Genomic DNA, 13,591 nt, shown 5'->3' with positions numbered 1-13,591 from the left:
GGGGAGCTGTAGCCACACGGAGCGCTGTGGCTGTGGAGCATGGGGAAGACGGCTCTCTTTCGGACCCGGGAGGAAGAGGGACGGCTTGTGCCTGACCACGCCCTTCGCCTCGCTCCCGTCGGCGTTCTTCTAACCGATTGTCCAATCGTATAACCAAATCGATAAGCTCAGCCAAATCCCGCAGTTCCTCCTTAGCCACCACGTGCTCCTTCAGGACCGACGACAGTCCGTTTATGAAGGCGGCGTGGAGCGCAGTCATATTCCAGCCGGATCTCGCAGCCATGATGCGGAAGTCGACTGCATATTCGGCTGCGCTCCGGCGCCCCTGTCTCATTGACAGCAGCACGGTAGACGCGGTTTCGCCTCTGTTGGGATGATCAAAAACAGTTCTGAGCTCCCTCACAAACCCACTATAAGAGGCAAGGAGCCGTGAACTTTGTTCCCAAAGCGCTGTAGCCCAAGCGCGTGCCTTACCTCGAAGCAAATTAATCACGTAAGCCACCTTACTGGCGTCAGACGCGTACATCATGGGACACTGTGCAAAGACGAGCGAACACTGCATAAGAAAGTCCGCGCACGTCTCCACACAACCTCCGTACGGCTCTGGGGGGCTTATGTATGCTTCAGGGGATGGTGGGGGGGGTCGTTGAATGACCAGTGGAATGTCTGTATTCGGCACCGGGTCGGCAGGAGGAGGAGCTGCCCTGAGCGCGCGCTTCCACCTGCGCGGTGAGAGCCTCCATCCTGCGATTAAGGATCAGGTTTTGCTCGGTCATCAGGTCCATCCGAGCGGTAAAGGCGGTGAGGATGTGCTGCAACTCACCAATCACGCCTCCAGCCGACGCCTGTGCACCCTGCTCTTCCATTGGCTGTCCAACAGATGGTTGACGCCCCTCGGGATCCATGACGTTGGCCGAGATATCCTGTTGGGGAAAGTGTAGTGACACGGACCCACAACAGGGGGCGCAAATGAACGGTCAATAGATGAGCCAAAAGGTAACAATTTAATGTTGTGAATGTGCACAACGATGATACAGACAATCACAGAATCTGACAGCAGTCAATACACCAAGGTGACGTGTGGGCAGGCTCGAGGATAGAAGACGTCTGTCCAATATAAGAGCAGGAACCACATGATTTCCACCGCCACAGAACCCGGAGAATACTGGAGCCGCCAAGTCCCGAATTCCCAGGTGATCACCATCCCCGACTGTCGGATCTGGTACTGCTGGCGAGGAGCACAAACAGTGAGATGTAGGTGTGTGCACACACCCAGTAACAAAAACAGTCAGAAGGTGGAAAGTCACCTCCACCTCTAATCACACACACGTGCAGCTCCTGTCAACCACTTATCTGGTTGGGGGGTGAAGCGAAGCCGTCGCTGATCACACCAAATGCCAATCCCACAGATAAGGAAACACTTACAGGAAAACGGCTGCAAAGAAGTTCAGACTGTTAGTCAATGTTTTCAGTTTAGCAGAGAATTACCTTCACAGATAAATGATATCTCGGCAGCGAGGTGGAGATGACATCCGGCTTTTATGGAGTGATGAAATGATGGGTGACAGCTGTCATGAGTTGATGTGTGACAGCTGTCACTCCCGGTTGTGTCCGTGGCAGCAGCGCCCTCTCATGCCTGAAGCCCGCACTTCAGGAAGGGGGCCCTCTGGTGGTGGGCCAGCAGTACCTCCTCTTCTGGCGGCCCACACAACAACATGATTATCAAAAAGTGATGCATTCGAGTTTCATTATGTCAGAATCAGGGATGGAGGATCACACCTGTTCAAAAGGGCACACCATCACGTATGAAATGCATCCACCACCACCAGGATGGCCACACCCTGGAGCTGACTGCATCTTAGAGAGTGATGCAGACTGCCTTCTGTATGCAGGGATTCCACTCACAGAATTTCAAACACTTGTAGCCTGCCTACAAGTGGCTGCCAAAAGCTTTTAAATAGCACTTTGCTAACACAACCTGTGTACATGACTGCACAGAGACAGTTTTACAAAAAGCAAAAAAAAAAAAAAAAAAAAAGGGATTCAAGAGGTGAGTTATACAGTCACTATTATGATTGCAAAGGCACATACAGTACCTGTCTGCATATAAGTTCCCACAGGAGTCAGTGCATGTCAGAGCACAAACAAAGCATGAAGTCAAAGGAATTGTCTGTGGACCTTAGAGACAGGATTGTCTCAAGGCACAATTGTGGGGAAGGCTACAAAAATATTTCTGCTATTTTGAGCACGGTGGCCTCCATCAGCTGTAAATGGAACAATTTTGGATCCACCAAGACTCTTCCTAGAGCTGGCTATACGTCTAACTGATTTGGGGAGAAGGGCCTTAGTCAGAGAGGTGACCAAGAACCCTATGGTCATTCTGTCAGAGCGCCAGCATTCCTCTGTGGAGAGAGGAAAACCGTCCAGAAGGACAACCATCTCTGCAGCAATCCACCAATCAGGCCTGTATGGTAGGCTGGCCAGATGGAAGCCACTCCTTAGTAAAAGGCACTTGGCAGCCGATCTGGAATTTGCCAAAAGTCACTTGAAGGACTCTCAGACCATGAGAAACAAAATTCTCTCATATGGTGAGACAAAGATTTTGCTGTGCAGCTAATCTTTTGCAGTTCCTGATTCTCTACACCATCCAGCCATCTCTCTCTCTCTCTCTCTCTCTCTCTCTCTCTCTCTCTCTCTCTCTCTCTCTCTCTCTCTCTCTCTCTCCACCTTCTCAACACACTCTCATTGCTTACAAGCACATTTCAGTCTGTCTGGTCAGTGAGTACAAGTCCTTTTTTCCTTACATGGTGTTCAACTACACATACAGCTCACTGTATGCCCTCTCCTTAACCTTTGCTACATCTGTTATGACCTTACCCATATCTCCTTGTACTACAGCCCATTCTATTCATCTCTCTGACTATCCCATTTCTTTTTGTAACAACCTCTATCTCCTTATACTTTCCTCTACTTACTCATTCCACCATTAAATCTTTTTGTCTTCCTTCCTCTGCCCAGATGTCACACTCATTATATTTCTGGCTGTCTCCTTCCCCACCTCTGCAGTGGCTGACCAGTCATCCAGCATAACTTCCCTTCCATTCAGTGCCTGCCTCTCATCCTCCCTGAATTTCACACAACAGCTTTCCTCCTTCCACTTCCACCATCTGACCCTTGGTTCTCATTCTTTTCCTCTTCACTTCTAAAGTCCTTCAACAAAACCGTCATCCAATGCTATCCTATGCTCTTCCCTTCCACTACCTTACAATCTCCAATTTATTTCACATTGCATGTCCTGCAAATGACATAGTCGACCTGTGTACACCTTTCTCCATTCTTATTTATCACTCTGTACTTCTCCTGCTTCTTCTAATATGTTTGTGTGTTCACATTCTTGTGTTTTAGTTGATTTTTTTTTTTAATTCTGGGAATTCATGGAAGCAGCATGGAGACTGGTGAAGAGTTGGCGTGATGTGAGGAGGACTTGATGTAATGTGGTGGCTTCCAGTGTGAAGCTTGGCTTGATGATGTGACTTGGCATGTTTTGAGGTGAAACTTGGCATGGTGCAGTGTGTAACTTTGACCTGGCATGCAAACTTGTTTTGGCTTGAGATGAAGAGGAAACTTGACCTGGTGTGACGTGAATTTTTGGCGTATGGACTTAGCGTGAGATGAGAAGAAAGCCGGGCGTGGTACAGAGTGGAGGTTTAATTTTTCATGTGGGCTTGGCTCAGTGTGAAGTAAAGAGAACAGAAGGAATGAGATGAGTAGACTGTATGAGTCTCACACATGGCTACAGACCACATGGGACTTAACATGACTTTCACCAAAAATACAAACTCATGAAGACAGACACGAAACAACTGTTATATTGTCTGTGATGAGGACTAAATGGAGACGTGTGTGATTACCATCACAAGATGGGTGCATGAATGAAAAACAAAAGACACCCTACTGTTACATATAGAGAAGGAAACTACATGCAAGCTACATGAGAAAGACCAGACCACTACAAAAACAAACAAACAAACAAAAAAAAACAAAGCAGAACTCAAAATGTGGCAACAATGTCACACTAAGAATGGGTAAAACAAAACCATAGACCTAGACACCAAAGTATAACACAACCCACTCAAGTGATAACACAAAGAATCAAAACATGAACAGAGGGACTACAAGACTTCAAACGACCTACAGACTGGGGCAACGGTTCGTCTTTCAGGAGGATAATGACCCTAAGCACACAGCTAAGATATCAAAGGAGTCGCTTCAGGACAGCCAGAGCCCAGATCTGAATCAGATTGAACATCTTTGGAGAGATATGAAAATGGTTGTGCACCGACGCTCCCCATCCAACCTGATGGAGTTTGAGAGGTGCTGCAAAGAGTGATGGGTAAAACTAACCAAAGATAGGTGCACCAAGCTTGTGGCATCATATTCAAGAAGATTTGAGGCTGTAATTGTGGCCAAAGGTGCATCAACAAAGTATTGAGCAAAGGGTGTGATTACAAAATTAAAAAAAAAAATCATGTTGTCATTATGGGGTGTTGTAGGATTTGTAGGGGAAAATGAGTTTACTCCATTTTGAAATAAGGTTGCAACATAACAAAATGTGGAAAAAGTGAAGCGCTGTGAATACTTTCTGGATTTTATTTCCATACACGCAATATGCAATGCACCATACATACACTGAGAACACTGTACATTTTATTTCAAATCAAAACATGAAGAAAAATGCATCAAATTTGTTATTAAAGAAAGTAGAGAAAAGGCAATATTAGGCTGCTTAAACATAGTGTCTGCATTTTTCTTTACAAAGTCAAACATTTACTGTATGCAGATGCATCTAAAAAATTAGAATATCATGAAAAAGTTCAGTATTTTTTTTTATTTTTTGTCTCCCTGTGGACGGTGTCCATGAGTGTCAATATTTTGAGATATGCATTTTCTATTTTTTTTTTGGAGCTGTAGGCTGCAGTTAACAAATTAAAATGAAAAAAAAAATACATTTTAGTTTTATGACATTGAAATTTTTGGCGATGCACCTTTCTTGCAATGCTTGAAGATTTATCTTTCCTGTGAATCACTGAACTAATATAATAATAATACATTTAATTTATAATGCACTTTACATTTACAATAAATCTCAAAGTGCTAATATTTAGTTCTATAAACACTGTTTTAAAGAACTACTTCACATTTGTGTTGCATGAAGTCGACTGAATTCTGGCACCTGTGAACAGGTATTCCAGCCCAGGACGACTGGACTACATTCCAAAATTCCTCTACATTTCTGGGTTTTTCATCCGATACACCATTTCTGATGTCACCCCACAAGTTTTCTATTGGATTAAGGTCTCAGGATTGGGCTGGTCACTCCATAACGCTAATCTCATCTGTCAGAAACAGTGTGCTTCAGGAATGGGCCTGTTCAGTCATCTCCGCGTCCACCACTCAATCTGGGAATCAATCAAGGCGACGATTTTGCTCTCGTCGAGGGATTGCCATGATACTGGCTACGTTTACATGCCGTCAATATTCCGGTTTCTGAATCATTAGGAATAATCCATTTACATGCTTAAGTAGACAGAGTTACTCCTGTATACATGGTCACTGGTATCATTTGGAATATCCCCATCTAAACCGCAACGCACGTCTTCCACCGGTGCTTGATTTGGTCTGGCGTTCGTGCAAATCCTGCTTCGCGTAACTTTTCGGCCACCTTCTTGTAAATGTCGCTATCTCTGTACTTTCTACCGTCAATAAAAGACATTATATTCATGTCTTTCACGATACTAATGAAGTACTCGGTTTCATCCTCGCTCCAAAAGTGCGGTGCTGTGCTGCCACGTCTGGATTTCCCCATGCTTGTTTACCTCTGCTTTGGTGGTGTCCGGTGGGCTGCGCGCGCCGCATACAAGTAGTTGCCGTTCTCAAAAGACCAAGATTCCTTGCGGATAGGACATGCGCAGAACACAAAATAATGTTCCTTTATATTCCGATGCGCGTTTATATGACCTGATATTCGGGTTAGAAAAGGAGTAACCCAGGGGTCATATTCGGGTTTTTAAAAACCGGAATATGAGCATATTCGGGTTTTTGCGGGTGTTTACATGGCTGTGTGCAACCAGGTTATTCCTAATATTCCAGTTATGAAAGGGTTATTGGTTGCATGTAAACGTAGTCAATGACTCAACCATTCAAAGAATTTATTCATATCAATATTGCAAGTAGGGTGCGTAGAATATACATCCAGATCAGATAGAAATCTGGCTATAGGGCTGCACAGGAGGTAAACATAGCCCTATGTACCTTCTAAATGTTGATCTTTGACATCATCCTTAATGTCTGATGGACATGCTAACATGAAGAAAAATAATGTTGAAATAGATGGCCAGCTCCAGTAAGGCTAAACAATGTTCCCAGCATAGCAGTATTAGCATTGGACTATTGTGCAAAATATAGCCTGTATCAATGCACATTTTATAGCACCTGAAAGAAATGTGCTATGTCACACAGTCTGGCTTATCTACTAGTTTGGGAATGGCAGCACAGTGGCTTAGTGGTTAGCACTAGAGGTGGGCGATACCGGGAATTTTGGTATTGATCCGATACCAAGTAAATACAGGCCCAGTATCGTCAATATTGATACTGATACCGATACGTTTTCATATTTAAGCTTCATAGATCCAAAGGATCCAAAAGACCTAGGACAGAATTTTTCCAAACATTGTATGTGACAACAAAATACCTTATCACAATCAACATTTTTGTTTAAAAAAATATCACTCAACACATCTTAAAACAAAATCTCCTGAGGTAGAGGGCTGACTCAAGGAAAGCGCTGAGTGGACGGGCCAGACTGAGCCTACCTGCATGGCTGTTGGCTGGCGCCGCTGAGCCACGTGACGGCACAACAAAAGACCAGAGGGGGGAGGGTGCACTGCTCCGTGTTGTGTGACACAGCGCAGCGCTGCTCTTACAGAGTAGACTTTGATGAATCTGCGTGCGCAGCAGTCAGTGCGTGCGGGAAAGAAAAAAAGCTTGAGTATTGATCTTTTTACACGAGGATCGTTCAATATCAATACCAGCGTTGGTATCGATATTAGGATCGATTCGCCCGCCTCTAGTTAGCACTGTTGCCTCACAGAAAGACGGTTGTCTTCACGTGGCTTCCCTCAGGGTCCTCCGGCTTCCTCTCACATCCAAAGATGTGCAGGTTAGGTGAACTGTAAACTTTAAATTGGCCATAGATGTGTATATACAACCCCTGGCAATAATTATGGAATCACCAGCCTCAGAGGATGTTCATTCAGTTGTTTAATTTTTGTTGTGTGTTGGGGGGTTTGGCTGGACATTTTGGTGTTGTTTTCTTTTCTTTGCTCTCCAGGTGGTATGCAAACTGGTTTTTGTCTGTGGAGACGGTGCTGGCAGAAGAGTCCTTCACCCTCATCAGCATTATTAGCTGCACCTGTGGATGATGCTCACGTGTAAACTTAAAGACATTCAGCTGAAGCAGATAATGAGATGGCGTTCTGCATTTAAGCCATGAGTGGTTCAAGCAGAATTGCCGGGAACTTGACCTTGTGACGTTCGTGAGACGCTGAGGACCGCGCCTGGGTTTGACGCATCGTGCCTGTGAAGGAGGACGGGTGAGGGACACATGCTGTCAGCACACATCAGAGGTGATGATTGTCTGAATAAGTGTTAACAGTAATTTGGTATTTTGTTATGCAGTATATTTGAACATTGATGAGAATTGTGCAGCTCGCTTCTCACTGCCGTGGCGTACGGAATGATGATCCTCCACCTGTTGTGAGAAAATGCTCATTTACATAAAGCTTAAATTCAGACCTGAATGTGTTGCTGATAGTGTGTGCCTTTGAAGGATATTTGTTGTAGCTGTTGACTTACCTCACCTTTTCCATACTTCACAGAGTCAGTTTGTCGTGTCCACCTGGGGGGTGTTCGGCGGTGAGTCTGGGTCCAGAAGCATCGGGCTTCGATCCATTTGGGCGCTGGAGAGCACGCCGTCCTTCACCTCGCCAGATAACCGCACATTTATGTTGTACACAGTTATTGCACAGAAGGAAAATAAATTTGTTTTGTTTTTGGAACCGCTTTCTGGTTATTTTAGCGCTGGGTTCAGTCAGACGCTGGTCGCGCTCCTCAACTCGCGTCTGCACATAACAATTTTGTAGCAAAAAGCAGATCACAGACATGACACAAAACTAAAGTCATTTCAACTGGCAACTTTCTGGCTTTAAGAAACACTATAAGAAATCAGGAAAAATAATTGTGGCAGTCAATAACAGTTATTTTTTTAGACCAAGCAGAGGGAAAAAATATGGACTCACTCAATTCTGAGGAATAAATTATGGAATCACCCTGTAAATTTTCAACCCCAAAACTAACACCTGCATCAAAACAGATCTGCTCGTTAGTCTGCATCTAAAAAGGAGTGATCACATCTTGGAGAGCTGTTGCACTGACATGAATCATGGCTCCAACACAAGAGATGTCAATTGAAACAAAGGAGAGGATTATCATACTCAAAATCATCACGCAATGTTGCAAAAGATGTTGGTTGTTCACAGTCAGCTGTGTCTAAACTCTGGACCAAATACAAACAACATGGGAAGGTTGTTAAAGGCAAACATACTGGTAGACCAAGGAAGACATCAAAGCATCAAGACCTGAAAACTTAAAGCAATATGTCTCAAAAATTGAAAATGCACAACAAAACAAATGAACGAATGGGAGGAAACTGGAGTCAATGTCTGTGATCGAACTGTAAGAAACCGCCTAAAGGAAATGGGATTTACATACAGAAAAGCTAAATGAAAGCCATCAACACCTAAACAGAAAAAAAACAAGGTTACAATGGGCTAAGGAAAAGCAATCGTGGACTGTGGATGACTGGATGAAAGTCATATTCAGTGATGAATCTCGAATCTGCATTGGGCAAGGTGATGATGCTGGAACTTTTGTTTGGTGCCGTTCCAATGAGATTTATAAAGATGACTGCCTGAAGAGAACATGTAAATTTCCACAGTCATTGATGATATGGGGCTGCATGTCAGGTAAAGGCACTGGGGAGATGGCTGTCATTACATCATCAATAAATGCACAAGTTTACGTTGATATTTTGGACACTTTTCTTATCCCATCAATTGAAAGGATGTTTGGGGATGATGAAATCATTTTTCAAGATGATAATGCATCTTGCCATAGAGCAAAAACTGTGAAAACATTCCTTGCAAAAAGACACATAGGGTCAATGTCATGGCCTGAAAATAGTCCGGATCTTAATCCAATTGAAAATCTTTGGTGGAAGTTGAAGAAAATGGTCCATGACAAGGCTCCAACCTGCAAAGCTGATCTGGCAACAGCAATCAGAGAAAGTTGGAGCCAGATTGATGAAGAGTACTGTTTGTCACTCATTAAGTCCATGCCTCAGAGACTACAAGCTGTTATAAAAGCCAGAGGTGGTGCAACAAAATACTAGTGATGTGTTGGAGCGCTTTTGTTTTTCATGATTCCATAATTTTTTCCTCAGAATTGAGTCCATATTTTTTTCTCTCTGCTTGGTCTAAAAAAGTAACCGTTACTGACTGCCACAATTTTTTTTTCCTGATTTCTTATAGTGTTTCTTAAAGCCAGACAGTTGCCATTTGAAATGACTTTAGTTTTGTGTCATGTCTGTGATCTGCTTTTTTTCTACAAAATTAAACAACTGAATGAACATCCTCCGAGGCTGGTGATTCCATAATTTTTGCCAGGGGTTGTAAGTGTGAGTTTGTCTATGTCTTGCCCTGTGGTAGACTGGTGTCCTGTTCAGGGTCTACTGTACCTCAGCTCACATCCTCTGACTGCTGGGATGGGATCCAGCCCCCTGTGACCCTTGATTGGAGTAAGCAGGTGTAGAAAATGGATGGATTGTTTGGGAACAGTACCTTTAGGGCTTTCAGAAACTGTTTTCCAGAACATCTGCAGCTCTTCACCACTGGGGGCAGCAGATCCAAAATGTGAGTGGATGTTGAGCTTTACAAAGATCACGTGATCAGGTCTTGATTTATTTTAAGTCCACAGTTTAATTCTACCATAATACAGGAATAACAAAGTCTTGTATTCTTGCATTTCCCCCAAATAAACTGTACCACTTCACCATCACACTGGCATCTTTTGTCATATTGCTTCACAAAATCAAGACAGTTTGCATACATTAATGTTAGTAGAGAGGGTTTCCTTGTTTGTTTTCTTCCACTTTCTTTCTTTCTTTTTTATAATTATCTGCAAAACACTCAATAAATTAATAAATTAACAGACAAGCAATCTGCAAAACACTTTACACTAGTAGCAATAAGTGGTTAAAAAAAAAACATTTCTATACGTACAGTACGTCAGCCCAGTGACAGTGTGACAGCAGAACTGAGATCAGTGTTTTCCATCACGCCCAGTCAGGCTGTCATTTAACACACGCACGCACGCACGCACGCACGCACGCAGGCACGCACGCACACACACACACACACACACACACACACACACACACACACACACACACACACACACACACACACACACACACACAGCTCGCCTGCTCACAAAGCGTCTCTCCGGATAATAAATTACACATCAACTTCATCTCAGAGAGTGACAGGGACATGGGCGTCTTTCTCTTCAGTCTTTTCTTTCCCGTGTCACTCCCTCATCATCAATCACAGTTCACCTGGGAAACGCATCACCGGCGCAGCTCAAACAGCCGGCCTCCACATTTTGGATACAGATCCCAACAATTCAGTTTGGAAATTTAAAAAGGAACAATACGCATGCTCACCTGGTCCATATCACTTACACAGGTTTATCAATTTCAAATAATAACAAAAATTATAATGACAAAAGAATAATAATAAAAAAAATACTCAAAATTGTAGAAAAATCTTCATAATTAAATCCAAATGAAATCAATAACACCATTTAGCACTACTTGGCCACACTGTTGTTAAGTTCAAACCCTTCTGTGGTTCCAGCCCACAATGCAATACTGGACTTTAGTTGAAATAGAAACAAATCTTGAAGTTTCCCAAAACACAATATGGCTCATCACTGAATAACATCATGAATAATTCCACTTCTCCAAGGAGGAACTTACAGTGTCAACTCAAATACGAAGTTAAGGCAATTAATTAAAAGAAAGAGAGATGTTTGGAAAGTGAAGACATTTCTTTTCCAGTGTATCTTACGATCACTGGCAAAATCACAAAGCTATGTTACTATATAGTGCACGTTTTGCATCGAATTCCAACCATCAACAAGATGCAAATATGTGGTTTCATTCATAATTTACAGGCAGTCACTAGAGGTGCAGCTGTAGTGTGTGGCTTATTAAAGACTGCAGACATGAAATTAGACAGGGAACAGCTGAAGACAGTCAAAAATAAATACAATGTTAGTCCTTCCACTGGTGCATACAGACTGAGGAAGAGGGAGAACATGCTGAACCCATGGAAACACTTCAGTTTTCACATCTCCAACATTTTCATGGTCAGTACACATTTACAATGAAACGCATCAAAGTATGACCTGAAGTGACGCGACCACTAAATTCAAACCATTAGGGCTTTGACTGTAAGGAGCACTTTCATGATCAATTAGTATGAGAACAATCAATGATTGTTTCTGTTGTTGTTTTAAAGGGGGACAAACTTCCAACATTGTTGTCTTGATTGCAGACTGATGTGTTCACATCTCCTAATGTGGTACCAAAAAAAAAAAAAGAGTCAATTTTCATTGATACACAATCAGGTGGATTTGCATTTGGACGTGGATAAATTACATTATTTTAACAGTCCATCACAGTATGCTAAGAGTTGAAAGAAAATCACAAATGGGTGATTCTTAGACTACGGGCACTTATGTCCTTTGATCATATTGTATGAAAAACAGAAAAAAGGGGAAATTTCACACTTTTATAGTTATCTTTACAATGAAAGTGTGTTAAGAAATTTGTTCTAGTAGTCTATGATGACTTTTTCACCTTTTTTCAGCATCATTATATGCAAATATTGCCATTTTGTGCTTGTCCCACACCCAGACTTTTGATCTTCAATGATAAAAATGAATGGTAAAGAAACATTTTTTCTAATGTTTTAAAATATCTCAATAAAATATCCATAAAATAATCAAAACATAATTGGGGTATTCAATGTCATACAACTGTTGTGACTTTTTTAAACAAAATGTAGTTGTCCCACACTATTGCCGTAATTTCCACCACAACACATAATGTCCCTTTAAACAGTTTGTATGAAAGATTGTTTGGGTAGTTTCTATGGAGATAAACAGTGACATCAGAGCACATGTATATAGCGCCAAATCACAACAAACAGTTGCCCCAAGGCGCTTTATATTGTAAGGCAATGGTGTGGTGGAAATTACATTTACAAGGCCAATAGTGCCCGTAGTTAAAGAATCACCCAAATATGAGCTCATAGTACAGACTAGCTGCTTATTTGAGGTTAATTACAGTGTGAACGATGCAGCGCTTACAACACTTTTTGTGCAATACCCCCTTTTAGGGACCAAACGTAATTCAACAAGTGGTCCTTCAGCTTCTTTATAGCCAGGTGTGTGTGTTAGCACGTCACTATTTCATTGACATATCTTCAGGAAAAAAAAAAGGTCTCAGCTTTAGTTTGACTTTCACATACATCTAGAGCCTTTTTTTTTTTTTTTTTTTTGCACGCATGTCCCCAGTTGCTCTAGGTCACCACAGCAGATCCAGAAGAGATCCACATTGGGATTTGGCACATGTTTTACACTGGATGCCCTTCCTAACTCACCTTCAGTTGAACATAGAGAAATATGTGCAGCTCCTGGTGTTTCTAATTTGTCTATAAGCCAAGTATTAATCAGGACATGATCAGGCTGAGATATGTACATTTTTTTTTCTCCCTAACAAACAAAGATTCATTTTCCTGTGATATAAAACTGAAATGTTGGAACCAATGGATGGTGGCACTATTAACTAAAAATAAATGAAATGGTTAATGTTCTCAATATGGATGTTTGACTTCTGTCACACTTGGTAAACTGGATGACCAATACAGAGACCGGGATTAGTGCTTCACACTACCCATCTGTGTCCCTGGACACGATACTTCATCTGCTTTGTTCCAGTCCACCCAGATGCAAACTAGTACCAGTCTTGGCTGGGGAAGTAATGTGCAATGGATTGGTGTCCCATCCAGGGGGACTTGTATTATAGACGATCATATGCTTCAGATTAGACAGAATTTTGTTAATTCCTTGGGAAGACTCCCTCAGCAAAACTGAGGTTCCAGCAGCATTGTATAGCAGCACACCGGGTAAGAAGCACACAGAGCATCAAAAGCAAAAGTAAATGCTAGAGTATCCGAGCATAAGCACCATCCGGATGAGCCTCAGAGTCTGTATTGGACTTAGTTCTTCTTCCATACACTCCTTGGTGTTCAGATAAATCATTAAGAAAGGGAAAGGTTAATCTGTTAATCTTTCCCTAGAAAGTTAATCTGCCTAGAGCAGGTAGTCCTACAAAAGTGAGGACAAC

Source organism: Thalassophryne amazonica, chromosome 4, assembly GCF_902500255.1.
Source record: "Thalassophryne amazonica chromosome 4, fThaAma1.1, whole genome shotgun sequence".
Classification (NCBI taxonomy): domain Eukaryota; kingdom Metazoa; phylum Chordata; class Actinopteri; order Batrachoidiformes; family Batrachoididae; genus Thalassophryne; species Thalassophryne amazonica.
This window is presented reverse-complemented; position numbering follows the sequence as displayed.